Below are 17,504 nucleotides of genomic sequence, written 5' to 3' on the forward strand. Positions count from 1 at the left end.
TCAAAAATCGGTAATAACAATGGAAAGAAATCAAAATAGGATAAAGATTTTGAAAATCATAAATACACACTCACACAGACAGACATAGCTGTTAAGGGATTTAAACCAAGAATATAAAAAATTCTACAGGGGCCAGTGCTGTGGCACAGCAGGTTAACACCCTGGCCTGAAGTGCCAGCATCGCATATGGGCGCTGGTTCTAGCCCTGCCTGCTCTACTTCTGATCCAGCTCTCTGCTGTGGCCTGGGAAAGCAGTAGAAGATGGCCCGGGTCCTTGGGACCTGCACCCACGTGGGAGACCCGAAAGAAGCTCCTGGGTCCAGATCGGAGCAGCTCTGGCTGTTGAGGGCAATTGGGGAGTGAACCATTGGATAGAAGACCTCTCTCTCTCTCTTCCTCTCCTCTGTGTAACTCTGACTTTCAAATAAGTAAAATAAATCTTTAAAAAAGAATTCTACAACAATTCAAAAAGTTAATTAGCAAGAGATTTGTGTTTCTCAAAAAATATATGCACATGAAACATATACAACATGCAAAGATCCAACTTCATTAGTCATTAAGGAAATAAAAAATCACAACTCCCAAGAGGGGCCAATGTCTGGCCTAGCAGTTATGATGCAGGTTAAGATGCCTGTGACCCACATCAGAGTGATTTGAATCTCTGCTCCAGCTTCTTGCTAACACAAACCCTTGGAGACAGAAGTGACAACTCAACATGGGAGACTTGGATTCACTTACTGACTCACACCTTTGGGTCCCCAGCCATCGTGGCATTTGGGCAGTAAACTAGTAGATGAGAAATTTATGTATGAATTTCTGTGTTTCCAATTCTTGATCTCTAAACAATGATGATTTTTTTAAAACTTTTATTTAATGAATATAAATTTCCAAAGTACAGCTTATGGATTACAATAGCTTTCCCCCCCCGATAACGTCCCTCCCACCCGCAACCCTCCCCTTTCCCGCTCCCTCTCCCCTGCTTCCATCCACATCAAGATTCATTTTCAATTCTCTTTATATACAGAAGATCAGTTCAGCATATATTAAGTAAATATTAACAGTTTTCACCCACACAGAAACACAAAGTGAAAAATACTGTTTGGGTTCTAGTTATAGCATTAAATCACAATGTACAGCACATTAAGGACAGAGATCCTACATGAGGAATAAGTGCACAGTGACTCCTGTTGTTGATGACACTCTTGTTTATGGCATCAGTAATCTCCCTAGGCTCTTGCCATGAGTTGCCAAGGCTATGGAAGCCTTTTGAGTTCACCGACTCTGATCATATTTAGACAAGGTCGTATTCAGAGTGGAAGTTCTCTCCTCCCTTCAGAGAAAGGTACCTCCTTCTTTGATGACCAGTTCTTTCCACCGGGATCTCACTCCTGGATAAACAATGATTTTTAAAAAGCAAAAGGAAATATTCATGAGAAACCACATATGCTAGAATGGACACAATCAAAACAAAGAAAAATATCAAGTGCCAGGGAAGATATGGAGACATTTATATGATAACATGCTCTGATGTAAAATGGTATAGTCCCTCCAAAAAAAAGTCCAGGAATTCTTTAAAATTTTAAATATATAATTACCATGACCAAGCAATTGTTCTCCCATGCATTTATAAAAGTATGTCTTAAAACCAAAAACATAAAAACTCAAAGCAGCATTCAACTTAATAGCCAAAAAGTCAACACACTAATGTCCAAATAATGCGAATATAATTTACACATGCTATGTTCATATAATGGAACACTGACAACAAATGCGAAAGGAGTACTGATATTTAGTAAACATGAAAACTGAAAATGTTCTAAATGAAAAATTCAGTGACAAAGGACTACATGTTGTGTAATGTTCCTTACAAGAGAGGCAAGAAGAGTTTGGGGGATGCAATCAGAATATGAAGATTTTTAAGTGTAAAGGCTAAGGGGTATGGCGTTTCTTTTGGGGGAAAATGAAAAAGTACAATTGTGTTCTCAGATGCAAAACTCAGAATATACTGAAAGCCAGTGACCCAGATATTTTAAATAGGTGATTTATATACTTTATGAATTACATCTCAAGAGTTGCTTTTAAGAAACCATTAAAATGTTTATTGAGCAAATCACAAATATTGAATACTGTCTTTTTTTGACATTTACATAATCAGATAAAACAGCTATTCTCTTAAGCTTTTCTAACCTTAACCTTCCCCAATGACTTCATTTGATGCATTGCCTGAGTGCTTTCAACACACTCTTTACTTCCCCTTCAGAGTATGTTTCACAGTTTAGTGTGATAGATTATCTAATGTTCTGTCACCTTGCTCAGATTCTAAGCTCCAGTAACCATCAGTGTCTTTTCTGTTTTGTTATCTCCATAACTTTACACAGTGCTTTTTAGAGGTAAACTTAATAAACTGTTCTTAATAACTTAATTATTTTTAATTAATGAAGAGCTTATGGTTTATTGAGACAATAAGCAACCTTGTTTATAACCTCAACACTCCTGCAGCATGAGGTGAAGACAAAGTCAAGAATTTCTTCCACTAGTCTCAGGCATGGTCATGTGCCAACAAAATTACTTTTATTCCTAACAAAGAGGATTTCAATGGAGTAGCTTTCAAAGGGCCATCCAGTCTTGAATTCTGAAAAAATTCAAAAACCCCATCACTATTTTTTCTTGAACTAAGCTGTCCTGATTAAAAATTGCTTTACCCAGATAAATATCACTTTCATGGTCAGTGAAACACTAATAATGGTATCTACTTCTATCTTCTTATCTGAGTGTTAATAAAGAACAAAACAATGAAATGCGTTAATTCCTTGTAAAAATGTGAAACTAAAAATATTTACCAATACTAAGGCAAACTAGTAATGAACTAAATCTATAGTAACTAAAGTCATTTGTTTAGATTAGGATCCTACAGTGGACATTCTTAATTGCCTAAACAAAACACATTTTCCTTCTCTCCCACACAAACAGAATTCAAGTTTTCTTGCACAGCCATAAGCGTAGCCCTGAGGAATTAATTTTAATTTTTCAAAGCAAATCATTATACTTCCCATAACTACAATTGCCTTCATGATGAATCCATGATTCAGTTCAGGCCAAGGAAAATTAAGTTAGATACACTGTAGGTACCAAATAAATGTCTTCCTCCTTGAAGATTAAAAATATCTTACATCTACAGATGTAATATCGCTGCCATGATCTTCTAGTTATTGCGATAGAGATAGAAGAATCAGGAATACTACACCAGCAACTGCCACACAGCCACACTTGGAGCCACCTAACACCATTCTTCTGGTCATATAAGGTGAATATCTGCCTTTAATATTGAAGCTACTTGAGAGGGTTTTATAACAGTTGTTTTTGAAAGCATCCTAACCCTCTATTTAGCAATGGCACATTAACACGGAGAAGATTTAGAATTTATCAAATACTCCTTTTTGTTGTTGCAATGGCAATTCATTGTCATTTTGTGTGTTGCCACGGTAATGCAGTAACAATAGGCAATTAAATTTTTGAAAATTGGAGAACTCGCTCTTGAATTAAGCCAGATTAATTGAAAAGATAAGGGTATTTTAAAATGTTCATGCCTAAGTACTTGTCGCTCTGATTTGATAGAAGGAATAAAGAAAAAGTAAAGGAGAAAATAAAGGGTGAGTTTTGCAAAATTGCAAGGTTTACGAATCTCCAAGGTAGATCCCTACAAGTTCAGAGAGCTTTTTTCAAGAAAGACCATTTGCAGTTTATACAGTAGGCTGTGTGATTTCTGGAACTTTGCTGTCCACTCAACCTCCAACTCTTATTAGCATAACCATGCATATTGCAGCTGCAAGGACCAGAAACGCTTTAGAAGGACAACCTACTCCCAACCAACTATGATGAATTTTGCATTATCTCATTCAAGAAAACAAGAGTGATTTCTAAAGAACTGAGATTCTTAGGGAGGGCTACCATTATTGAAAATATACAAATGTGGGGACAGCACTGTGGCGTAAAGGGTAAAGCTGTTGCCTGCAGCGCCAGCATCGCTTATGGGCACAGGTTTGAGTCCCAGCTGCTCCACTTCTCATCCAGGTCTCTGCTGTGGCCTGGGAAAGCAGTAGATATGGCCCAAGTCCTTGGACCCCTGCACCCATGTGGGAGACCTCACAGAAGCTCCTGGCTTTGGATCGGTGCAGCTCCAGCTGTTGCAGCCATCTGGGGAGAGAACCAGTGATGGAAGACCTCTCTCTGCCTCTCTAACTTTGCCTTTCAAACAAATCATGTTAAAAGAGAAAAAACAAAATACACAAAACAGTAACTCCAAATAAATCAACTAGTAGGAACTCAGATAATCGATATTAGTTTTTCCTAACACTGTGACTTTTAAAAATAAATGAGTACTGATACATCTTTCTTAATGGCTATTCTCCTTTTCCCTTTAGAGATAAACTCAAGGTTGTCTTAAGTGTTGTTTTTTTTTTTTTTTTTTGACAGGCAGAGTTAGAGAAAGGTCTTCCTTTTCTGTTGGTTCACCCCCCAAATGGCCGCTACAGCTGGCACGCTGTGCCAATCGATCTGAAGCCAGGAGCCAGGTGTCTCCTCCTGGTCTCCCATGCGGGTGCAGGGCCCAAGCACTTGGGCCATCCTCCACTGCCTTCCCAGGCCACAGCAGAGAGCTGGACTGGAAGAGGAGCAACTAGGACAGAATCCAGCGCCCCAACCGGGACTAGAACCCTGGGGTGCCAGTGCTGCAGGCAGGGGATTAGCCAAGTGAGCCACAACGCCGGCGCTCTTCAGTGTTTATAAGCATGGTTAAATCTGAATAATTCTAAGACAATAACAAAATGCTTTTTTTCTAAAGAATGATGACTCTAAGCTCATTGGTTATTCATTTTTGTGTTCCTAATGCTGAGCAAAATGCCCGTCAAGAGTATTGGCTCAATAAAATTTGGGGGAACTCAGGTTTAGTGAATAAGGGAATTATTAGTCAGTAACTGTGCTGTAGTGAAATGTCTTTCAAAACATAGGTAATATCAATTTTCTGAACAATAAGCACACACATGGCTCCACTGTAGTTGATGCTGATTTGAACTAATTATGTGAAGAATTGAATTTACATTTAATATGTTAGGAAGACCTAAGAGTAACCCAACAGTGGGTTATATATGGTCTCCATCACACACCTAGATCATTTAAAATAACTCACAGACCCTCTGCACGAGCAATCTACTACATGTGCAGAGGATATGGTTTGAGGGTCACTGTCGCTCCCCCTCTTCGTGGAGGAATGACACTAAACCCTGCCTAGGCTTCATATCCGAGTCACGGCACCATTATGTCGCTCCCCCTCTTCGTGGAGGAACGACACAGGACCCTGCGCTGTTCTTTTGTCTGCTCGGCCCTCCCCGGGTTTGCTGCTGGTTCTTCCCGGGTTGGCTACCGACCCTTCCACCTCCGTGGAAGGGCGGTTCCCCCTGCCACTTTCCCCACTTCCGCGGGGGAGCGGCACACCACCGGCCGGCTCTCTTGGGGGCTGCTCAGGTGTTCCCTCAGATGTTCCCCTTAGATGTTCCTGATGTTGTCTCTCCTCCTTTATAGTCCTCCTCCGCCAATCCCAACTCTGCTACCCACACGCCGAGTACGCTGCTCTCCTCCAATCAGGAGCAGGATCAGCTCCTGGAGGTCATCACTCAAGTTGGCAAGAGGCAGCTGCGTAGAAGCTGTTTTCTTCTCTCCCAGCGCCATATTGTGGGAGAGCAGATGCATAGAATAAGTCTTAATTCCAGTAACTTAGTCTAGTCCGAGTTGCTCCCAGTTGCTCCCCACAGGTCACTAGTGGGTGGTGGTCTGTCCTGGAGCAGTCTTTGACCAAAAATGGTATTCTTGTAAAATATTCTTTGTATCCAAGTCCACAGCTTCAGGTAAGACATCCAGTGATAGAAGAGATGTCATCTAACTAGACAGATAAATTACATAGTACTGAGACAGTTATGGTAACGGGATTGCTATTCATTCTTACCTTTCCCTATCAGCCTCACATATGACCAACCACACAGGTCACCCATATTGCCACTCTGACGTTTTCCTTCATATTAGTATTATGCATTCTCTGCTTCTAATTTCCTAGGTCATAATCATCAAGAACATCCTTCTAAAATTCTCTTCTGCTCATTAAAATAGTTCTACTTTATTTAACAATTCAATCAAGACATTTTGAAATAATCTCACTAAATTATTGAACCATGTGTGGCCTAATCCATCATCATTGGACCACACGAGTCTATCCCATCTTATTATGTATAGCCTACCCAGTATTATGGCAACATATATAGCCTATACCATATTATATCATCATGACCACTACTGATTTTTGAATGATAGGTGATTTACTTTTTACATATAATGTGCTAGGTATATGGGAAATATGTACCTGGATTCTGTCTCATGGTATAACCTAACAGTATTCCCCTTTTCCTAGCCTAGTCCAAAGCAGAAACATGGACTCCAAGGTGTTGACCTACACATCTTGGCTTATTTCCTTTCAAAATTAGACAAAGTATTTATCCCCAGAATTGCCTTCTATTTCCTTTTCTAGATCATTCACCCTATGCTTTAATAAATCCAAGTTTTCAGGAAGGACCAGAGGGAGACAGAGGGAAAACCAAGTAGAGGGGTATGATTAATCAACGAATAAAGAAGTATGTATTCCTGAGGATCAGTGAAGGGGGATAAAGGACAACACTTGAAATTGTCCTGGAAAAAGGACAATCCATTGTCTAAGGAGAATCTACTATATTAACAGTCCTGGTAACTTTTAAGTTCCTGAAGGGCTCCCAGATTTAGGAAGTGTTTTATCATTTTTCCCACTTGCTCTTGATTGAGTAGCTTTTGTCCATATAGTATTGGAAAGGATTTCATAAAAGTTTTGTCTTTATCTCATAGTTCACCCACATTTAAAACCAGTAAAGGACCAAGATGATGTTCAGCTCACCCTAAAGGTATTAATTGAAGGGTACAATAATTATCCTACTGGTTAACTAAAAGAATTTTCCAATGATTTTTATCATTTTACTGATTGAAGATATGAAGTATAATAAATTATTTCAAGTTTGTCTACTGCATAATTTGCCACAGTTAATTATAAAGGAGCTGATTATTTTTGCCATATAATTAGTGAAACAAACCTCCACTTAGCACCTTGTTTTGAAAATGTGTCAGGACTTCATTACACAGATACTGGAAACTGATCTGGTTGCTATGGTGACAACAGCTCATATACGGAGTTTTGGGTTTAGCCGACATACCTAGATCAGAGAGAATACGATTAAAAGGAAAAAAAAATCTAACTTCAAGCACTTTTGGGTCCCAAACATCACAAAATAAGTCTTTGAAATATCCAATTTCAAATAAAATGATTGCATAAGTCTCCATAGGAATTTAAAAACTTTTGTATCTCCTTATCCTCTGATACGCGTGTTTTTTTTTACTTTGAAGATAATAATTTATTGCAGAAACATTCAGAACATAAACCCCATTGTTGTAAGGTATATTGACTATAAAAATCCATAAATCATTTAAAAGTCATAGTGTTAAGCCAATCAAAAAATGATGTATGACCTGAAAACAAATCAGAAATAAACTGTTTTATGTTAATAGGATTCTTTGACAGTAATTCACAAGGAGGTTAAGTTTTTAAGTAGGTCACCGCTACCTACGTCGGAGACCTGGGTTGAGTAGTTTGGTTGAACCAAACCATATCTCAGTGTGGCCCTTTGAGGACAATTCTGTCTCTGTCTCTCTCTCTATCTCTCTTTGTCTCTGTACCTCTCTAACTACATGAAATACATTTTAAAAGACAATTCATTACATTAGTTTGTTTACTGGATATCATTTTTTAATCTACCCACTATGCTCTGAACATCTTCATGTACAATACCTGATGTATGCAATTTGAACAATATATAATTAAGCTCTTGAATCAGTACTAATATATAAAATACTCAAAGCAGCAAATATTTAGTGATCCCTGTCATTCCAAGCTAATTATACTATTACATAATTTACTGTAATTTAATCTTTTTATGTTATAGTAGGAATAAGTACTTCTATAGTACTACTGCACAGGAGAGTGATTAGATAATGTTAAAATACTATATTTTTTACTACAAAGCTTGAAGGCAGTTTTTTTACTCACACAATAAAATGTCAAATGTTGAAGACAACATATTTAGCCTAACTGAACACCATACAAAGTAGATAGTTACTGAAACATCATATAGTACCCAAACACATACACTTTTATGGCAAGTTTTTAAAACTACAAAGAATTGGTTTATGTCAATATACGATGCCTTATTTGCACAAATGAATTCACCACTTAAGCAATATTTCTACATATCCCATACTATTCAGAGTCATCAACTTATATCAATAAGGTACAATTAGTATAAAGCAGACAAGTCCAGTGAGAGAGAAGTGGAGTCTGCCACATGACGTGTCTGACAGGTGGACCCCAGAGCAGGCACGCTAGAGCACCATCCAATGCAGCCTCAGTAATCAGTGCCCAAAAGGGCTTTTAGCAGCTCTCAAAAACCAAGATTGAGTCACAGCAATGATCTCAAACCGGCAACAGGATACTGGGTAGGAAACCAAGGTATTTATAAACAGGCAATCTGGTTTGAAAATTTTTTAGTTAACTAATTTCAGATGTCCCAGCATCAGCATAAATCAACAAATCATTTTGAACGCCCCTATGACACAGAATAGTTATCTCTGTCACTCCACAGAAATTATTTGAGAATAAAAACTAAGACTTTTGAGAATCTAACCCTGTAATACAAAGATCATACTGGTGAGTACTGACTTATCTAAGACCCCAAAATAATTTTTAGGAAATCATTAGAGACAAATCATTTCACAAGTCTGAATAATCAGTTATTAAGATTCTGAAGAGAAGGAGACTATTGACATCACTTTAAAAGTCCACAGCAAATCCCTCAGCATATTTATCTTACTGGCCTTAACTATACTGGAAACACAAAAAATAGTAAGTCTTCTTTACCATGTAAATATGAAGTCAAGGTTTTGCTAAGTCCAAATTACCGAAGAAAAAACATATACATAGTAAATCATCAATCTCTATAAATTCTTTAAGGTCAGTGATAACCCAGCATACTGGCTATGTTATTACCAAGGGTACTTTAAAATCTTGATGAAAAAGTCGAGCTAAAAAGATGTTTAATTTGGAGCAAAAATTTTTGAAATCCATGCAGTATTTTTTTTTTTTTAACCGGCACAGTTAGTGAGAGAGAGGTAGAGACAGAAAGGTCTTCCTTCAGTTGGTTCACTCCCCAAATGACCGCTAGGGCTGGCGCTGTGTCCATCCGAAGCCAAGAGCCAGGTGCTTCCTCCTGGTCTCCCATGCGGGTGCAGGGCCCAAGCACTTGGGCCATCCTCCACTGCCTTCCCGGACTACAGCAGAGAGCTGGACTGGAAGAGGAACAACCGGGACAGAACTGGCACCCCAACTGGGACTAGAACCCGGGGTGCTGGCACTGCAGGCGGAAGACTAGCCAAGTGAGCCGTGGAACCGACCAAAATCCATGCAGTTTCACATGTACTTCCATGAATCTTTGAAGACTTCTTAAAAGTCTTCAGTGCTGCTAAGGGTTTCCAAATTTATGCTATGTAGAATCTCTTCTAAGCATGTCTGAGCTCTCAAAAGTACGAATGGGTTTTTCAAACTTACGAAGGTCGCCTCTGTTCCTGGCTAAAATATTTCATTATGAATTAATATTGAATTTTCAAGGATTGCTAACATTTGATTTTTTTCCTCTGCAGCTGATTAATATAATAATATTACATGCTTAGATTTTTAAATATTAAAGCCAGTTTGCATCACTGGAATAAAGACAACTTTGTAATGGAATATTATTTTTCTATACTGATCAATTTGATTTGCTAATATTTTAATGATTTTGCATCTTGTTTAGAGGGATATTGCTTTGTAATGGGGTTTTAATCAATCATAGCATCTACAATCTAAGCTCGTTTCTTGGCCTTTAATCGTCAGAATCAGGGTGGGACTACAGCTTTTTTTTTTTTCCTTTAATCATTTTACTTGAAAGGCAGAGAGATAAACAGAGACAGAGATAAACAGAGACTGAAATTTACCAACCACTGGTTCACTCCACAAATGCCTTCGATGGCTAGGACTGTGCCAGGAGAAGCCAGGAATTAGCAATTCAATTAGGTTTTCACGTATGAATGGCAAAGATGAACTATTACAGCCATCTTCTGCTGGCTCCCAAGAGCAGAATATTGAACTCACAGCTGATATGGGATCCAGATGTCACCTGACATGGGATACAGATGCTAACAGACATCTTAATTGCTGTATCAAATGCCCACTGTTTCTACAGGTATTGTGTGTATGTGTGTGTGTGTGTGTGTGTGTTATTTGGCAAAATAACATGGCTATTCCCACAAGTTCACACATTGCTAGGTCTTGATCAAGAGAAAGAGTTACTTCCTGGTCCTTTGACTAGAGGGAAATTATTTTTCTCCTAGTAGTTTTGGCCTTCATCAGTATTTCCAGCTTGCTGGCCTTTTTACTTCCATGTCTGAGGTTTAGAAGAAAAAAAAAAAACACTAGGAAATTCACCACTATTTATTTCATTCTTTGAATATCAAGGTTCCTAGTTTGTTTACCTTCTATTCATTTCAGAGTACTGTGTTTATTTTATATATAATGTCAACTTTTTTTCTTCTCAATATGCCGTTCTTTACTATCTCAGTGATATGAGCATCAAAACATACTTTAATACCTTAATAACTGTACAGCTGATCAACTCTTCTTCCCTATCACCTACTGCTCCATTTACTGCCTCCAAACCCTGCTCTCCTATGTAATAAAACTCTAAAAGGCTGTTCATGCTCTCATTATTCAATGCTTCTAAAAAATTCTTAACAAAATCTTTTTCACTACTTTTATCAAATCCAGCGGTGAATGATCAATCCTCATTTTACTTTTTTTTTTTTTTTCAAAAAAGATGTGGCATTTGATAACTCCTTTCTATTTAAAGCTTTACTTGGTCTCTAACCTCCTAATCAATTAACCTTGCTTTCTCTCGTTCATCTTACCGTAATCATTTTGGTCTGTTCTGCTAAGTTATTAATGAAAACAGTTCTGTATTTCCATATACAAGTTAGGTATCACACAAAATCCAGACTCATTTTCTTTCTTATTTATTTGACAAGTTGAGTTACAGACAGTAAGATAGAGAAACAGAGAGAAAGCTCCTCCTTCCATTGATTCACTCCCCAAATGGCTGCCACGGCCAGCACTGTGCCGATCCAAAGCCAGAAGCCAGGAGCTTTCTCCTGGTCTCCCATGCGGGTGTAGGGGCCCAAGCACTTGTGCCATCCTCCACTGCCCTCCCAGGCCACAGCAGAGAGCTGGACTGGAAGAGGAGCAACCGGGACTAGAACCTGGTGCCCATATGGGATGCCGGCACCGCAGGCAGAGGATTAACCAAGTGAACCACGGTGCTGGCCCCCAGACTCATTTTATACCACCTACTCTACTGAGGTCTGACTGACCTCTCAACCTAATCAGATCACAAGAATTGAGTTGTTCCCCAAACCAGGGTCTCCTATCTCCTCTGCACTTATAGTTCGTCAGTCGTTTAAGCCAAGTTTCAAGTTATCCTTGACTTTTAATGTACAACAAAAATCCCTTATATCAGAAAATACAACCCTTCATAACATACCAAGATTCCCATTACCTCATAAAATCTTCATTGCTACCATTCCAGGATAAGCTATCATCACCTCTCACCTGTTCTCCATGATACTGTATTCCATCTATAATATCTTTCCTCTTTGGCCCATTTTAGACATTGCTCCTTTGGTTTATCTTTCATTGTAGATGAGAAACACAACATACATTCAATGATCAATTTAGTATAGACTGTTTCATTCATTTTAAGTATCTATCAATGAGTTCTTTGATTCATGCTGGAATCTAGAGTGTATTTCCTACATCTAAGAAAAATATCTCATCTCCCTAGAAGTGAATAAAAAACTAGAGTTCTAAGAGTTAATCTGGGGGAATGATGAAGTAAATATAACTCTTTGAATTGCTTGAGGAAGGAGAAAAATTTTGCCTTTGTAATATCAAAACTCCTCATCTGTCCCTAAATTTAACTGGAGTACACCACAATAATTTATCTCCCCAAAACTCATTCATAGTATTCTGCATCTCCCAATTTATCTGGATAAATTAGTTCACATCTTAACCTAAGCACTACTCAATCACTCTACACACCAGCTTGCAGCCAACTCTTTCAGACCTTGCTGCCTATAATAATTTTTTTCTTATAGGGCTTTCCTGGGAAATGTATTATTTGGAAATGTTTTTCTTTTTAACAGACACCGATTTTCAGTAGTGCTGAAACTAAGGATACAGCTAATATTACTTGTACTGTGTTTTCTAGAAATTTCTCAATTTGGGTTTTCCTACTATTCTTTTTGTTAGAAACATTATTTTAATGGCCGCAATAAATAATGTTTTAAGCATATTACATACTAACATAGCAGTTTCCATTAGCATGTAACTTTTTTAGTATTTGAGATGCAAATAGAAAGAGGGAGAGACAGAGCAGTCTTCCATTCGCGGGTTCACTCCTCAGATCACAACAGCTGGAGTTGAGCCTATGTGAAGCCAGGAGTGAGAAGCTTCTTCTAGGCATCCCATGTTAGTACAGGGGTCAAGCACTTGGGACATTCTTCACTGCTCTCCCAGGCCATTAGCAGGGATCTGGATCACAAGTGGGGCAGCCTAGACTCAAACCTGCCCCCTTATGGGATTCAAGTGCAGCAGGGGAGGTTTAACCTACTATGCCACAGCACCAGCCCCACATCTAAGTCTTTCACTGTGTTCAACCATGTTTCAGGAAGTTGATTGGGCAGATTACTATATATGTATATATAGTGTCTATTTTCTCATTTAAAACAATGAGAAATAGGGTTCATGTTAGATTTTTATACAGGATGTCTAATTTATACGAGGAAACTTATCTAAGCAGGACCTACTCATGTTCATATTTTTGTCTCAGTATGACTTACAGCTCAAGTGTTATTTATGAAATAGGCTTTAGTTCAAACATCCACATTAAGTCAAAAATACGTAAGCTACAATAAAACGTGTTCTTCAGATTCTCTTAGCCTTCTACATGCCACTGACAGGATAAAAAGTTAGTATTATATATAATAAGTAATCACTTAAATTGACTAAATTTTGAAATCATACTATATAACTTTTGTGACCATGATGGGAAAAAAAATGAAATAAAACAGTTAAATGCTGGAAATAAGTAAACACAAGACGGAACAACATGCTCCTAAAATAAACAGTGGGTCATATGAGAATTATACAACCTTCAAAAGGAAAGGATGATGTTTTGTGGAACATTTTCCCCCCACTTCATGTAATTTACATTTGTCTTTTTAAATTTTTAAAATTTTATTTAAGCTATACTAATTTCATGTATTTAACACAAACAGATTCAGGAACATAGTGATACTCCTCACTCAACACTCCCTCCCACCTGTCTGAATCCTCTTTCCTCTCCTATTCACATTTTTTACAATGATCTACTTTCATCTAATTTAACTTGTAATATTAACCCTACATTGAGAGTTCAACAACTATAAAAAATTTGTTCCTCACCACTACAAAGATTATAAACAATCCTTAGTTTTTTAAAATTCTTGTTACAGAAAAATCACTTATGATTCTTTCATTATATATAGTCACTGAATTTCTTAAATATTTATATATTACTATAACATATTACATAATCATGAAAATCCTTTGAAAGACAAACGGTAACCTTGTTTTAGAGTTTTTAATTTTTTATTTAGTAAATATAAATTTTCAAAGTACAGTTAATGCATTACAATGGCTTCCCTCCCACTCACATCCCTCCCATCTCCCCCTCCCTCTCCCATTCCATTCACATCAAGATTCATTTTCAAGTATCTTTATATACAGAAGATCAATTCAGTATATATTAAGCAAAGATTTCATCAGTTTGCACCCACATAGAAACACAAAGTGTAAAATACTGTTTCAGAAGTAGTTATAGCATTACTTCACATTGGACAACACACTAAGGACAGATCCCACATGAGAAGTGGGTATACAGTGACTCCTGTTATTGACTTAACAAACTGACACTCTTGTTTATGGCATCAGTAATCTCCCTAGGCTCTTGTCATGAGTGGCCAAGGCTATGGAAGCCTTTTGAGTTCGCCAAATTCGATCTTATTCTGACAGTGTCATATTCAAAGTGGAAGTTCTCTCCTCCCTTCAGAGAAAGGTACCTTCTTCTTTGATGGCCCGGTTCTTTCCACTGTGATCTCACTCTCAGATATCTTCCATTTAGGTCTTTTTTTTTTTTCCCCAGGGTGTCTTGGCTTTCCATACCTAAAACACTCTCATGGGCTCTTCAGCCATATCCAACTGCCTTAAGGGCTGATTCTGAGGCCAGAGTGCTATTCAGGACATCTGCCATTCTATGAGTCTACTGTGTATCCCGCTTCCCTTGATGGATCGTTCTCTCCCTTTTTGATTCTATCAGCAAGTATTAGCAGACACAGGACTTGTGTCATCCCTTTGACTCTTGGACCTATCGTATGATCAATTGTGAACTGAAATTGATCACCTAGACTAGTGAGATGGCATTGGTACATGCCACCTTGATGGGATCCCCTGGCACGATTCTAACTCCACCATTTGGGGCAAGTCAGCTTGAGCATGTCCCAAATTGTACATCTCCTCCCTCTCTTATTCCCACTCTTATATTTAAATTTTAACTGAAAAGTGTTCCCTGTTAAACACCTAAGAATAATTGTGTGCTAATCACAGAGTTCAACCAATAGTACTAGAACAAAACAAAAAGAAAATACTAAAATGGATAAAGTATTACATTGTACATCAACAGTCAGGACAAGAGCTCATCAAGTCACTGTTTCTCATAGTGTCCATTTCGCTTCAACAGGTTTCCCCTTTGGTGACAACTGAGCACCAATCAGGGAGAACATATGCTATTTGTCCCTTTGGGACTGGCTTCATTCACTCAGCATAATGTTTTCCAGATTCCTCCATCTAGTTGCAAATGACCGGATTTCATTGTTTTTGACTGCTGTATAGTATTCTATAGAGTGCATGTCCCATAATTTCTTTATCCAGTCTACTGTTGATGGGCATTTGGGTTGGTTCCAGGTCTTAGCTATTGTGAATTGAGCTGCAATAAACATTAAGGTGCAGACAACTTTTTTGTTTGACAATTTCATTTCCTTTGGGTAAATTCCAAGGAGTGGGATGGTTGGGTTGAATGCTAGGGTTATATTCAGGTTTCTGAGGAATCTCCAGACTGACTTCCATAGTGCTTAACCAATTTGCATTCCCACCAACAGTGGGTTAGTTTCCCTTTTCCCCCACATCCTCTCCAGCATCTGTTGTTGGTAGATTTCTGAATGTGAGCCATTCTAACCACAGTGAGGAGAAACCTCATTGTGGTTTTGATTTGCATTTCCCCGATTGCTAGTGATCTTGAACATTTTTTCATGTGTCTGCTGGCCCTTTGGATTTCCTCTGTTGAAAAATGTCTATTGAGGTCCTTGGCCCATCTCTTAAGTGGGTTGTTATGATGTTGTGGAGTTTCTTGATTTCTTTGTAGATTCTGGTTATCAACCCCTTTTCTGTTGCATAGTTTGCAAATATCTTTTCCCATTCTGTTGGTTGCCTCTTCACTTTCCTGACTGTTTCTTTTGGAGTACAGAAACTCTTCAATTTAATGCAATCCCAAATGCTAATTTTGGCTTTGACTGCCTGTGCTTCTGGGGTATTTTCCATGAAGTCTTTGCCCGTACCTATATCTTGCAGTGTTTTTCCAATGCTCTCAAGTAACTTGATGGTGTTGGGATGTAGATTTAAGTCTTTAATCCATGTTGAGTGAATTTTTGTGTAAGGTGAAAGGCAGGGGTTTTGCTTCATGATTCTACACATGGAAATCCAATTTTCCCAGCACCATTTATTGAATAGACTGTCCTTACTCCAGGGATTGGTTTTGGATCCTTGAGCAAATAAGAGTTGGCTGTAGATGTTTGGATTGATTTCTGGTGTTTCAATTCTGTTCCATTGGTCTATCCATCTGTTTCTGTACCAGTACCATGCTGTTTTGATCACAACTGCCCTGTAGTATGTCCTGAAATCTGGTATTGTGATGCCTACAGCTTTGTTTTTGTTGTACAAGATTGCTTTAGCTATTTGAGGTTTCCTGTGCCTCCATATGAATTTCAGCATCATTTTTTCCAGATCTGAGAAGGTCTTCAGTATCTTGATTGGTATCGCATTGAGTCTATAAATTGCTTTTGGAAGAAGGGACATTTTGATGCTATTGATTCTTCCAATCCATGAGCATGGAAGATTTTTCCATTTCTTGGTATCCTCTTCTATTTCTTTCTTTAAGGTTTCATAATTTTCATCGTAGAGATCCTTAATGTCCTTGGTTAAGTTTATTCCAAGGTATTTGATTGTTTTTGTAGCTATTGTGAATGGGATTGGTCTTAGCAGTTCTTTCTCAGTCATGGCATTGCTTGTGTATACAAAGGCTGTTGATTTTTGTGCATTGATTTTATATCCTGCTACTTTGCCAAACTCTTCTATGAGTTCCAGTAGTCTCTTAGTAGAGTTCTTTGGATCCCCTAAATAAAGAATCCTATCGTCTGCAAAGAGGGATAGCTTGACTTCTTCCTTCCCAATTTGTATCCCTTTAATTTCTTTTTCTTGCCTAATGGCTCTGGCTAGAACTTCCAGAACTATATTGAATAGCAGTGGTGACAGTGGGCATCCCTGTCTGGTACCAGATCTCAGTGGAAATGCTTCCAACTTTTCCCCATTCAATAGGATATTGGCTGTGGGTTTTTCATAAATTGCTTTGATTGTATTGAGGAATGTTCCTTCCATACCCAGTTTGCTTAGAGTTTTCATCATGAACGGGTGTTGTATTTTATCAAATGCTTTCTCTGCATCTATTGAGATAATCATATGGTTTTTCTTCTGCAGTCTGTTAATGTGGTGTATCATGTTGATTGTTTTGCACACATTGAACCATCCCTGCATACAGGGAGAAATCCCACTTGGTCTGGGTCGATGATCTTTCTGATGTGTTGTTGCATTCTATTGGCCAGAATTTTATTGAGGATTTTTGCATCTATGTTCATCAGGGATATTGGTCTGTAATTCTCTTTCAATGCTGCATCTTTTTCTGGCTTAGGAATTAAGGTGATGCTGGCTTCATAGGAAGAATTTGGGAGGATTCCCTCTATTTCGATTGTTCTGAATAGTTTGAGAAGTATTGGAGTCAGTTCTTCTTTAAGTGTCTGGTAGAATTCAGCAGTGAATCCGTCTGGTCCTGGGCTTTTCTTTGTTGGGAGGGCCTTCATTACTGTTTCAA

The 17,504-nt window shown here is 38.2% G+C and overlaps 1 long non-coding RNA gene across 1 annotated transcript in view; it reads right to left on the reverse strand.

Annotated features, from left to right (window-relative positions):
- Nucleotides 1-1,019: 1,019 nt before the first annotated feature.
- Nucleotides 1,020-17,504, reverse strand: part of LOC149126137 (uncharacterized) — a 28,636-nt gene continuing 12,151 nt past the window's right edge. Inside the window, exon 2 of the long non-coding RNA XR_016234897.1 lies at nt 1,020-1,388. This is a non-coding gene — a long non-coding RNA (uncharacterized LOC149126137). The remainder of the gene's footprint in view (nt 1,389-17,504) is intronic.

The sequence above is a fragment of the Oryctolagus cuniculus genome, chromosome 6 (genome assembly GCF_051225735.1).
Source record: "Oryctolagus cuniculus isolate XC-2025 breed Fujian yellow rabbit chromosome 6, ASM5122573v1, whole genome shotgun sequence".
NCBI lineage: Eukaryota > Metazoa > Chordata > Mammalia > Lagomorpha > Leporidae > Oryctolagus > Oryctolagus cuniculus.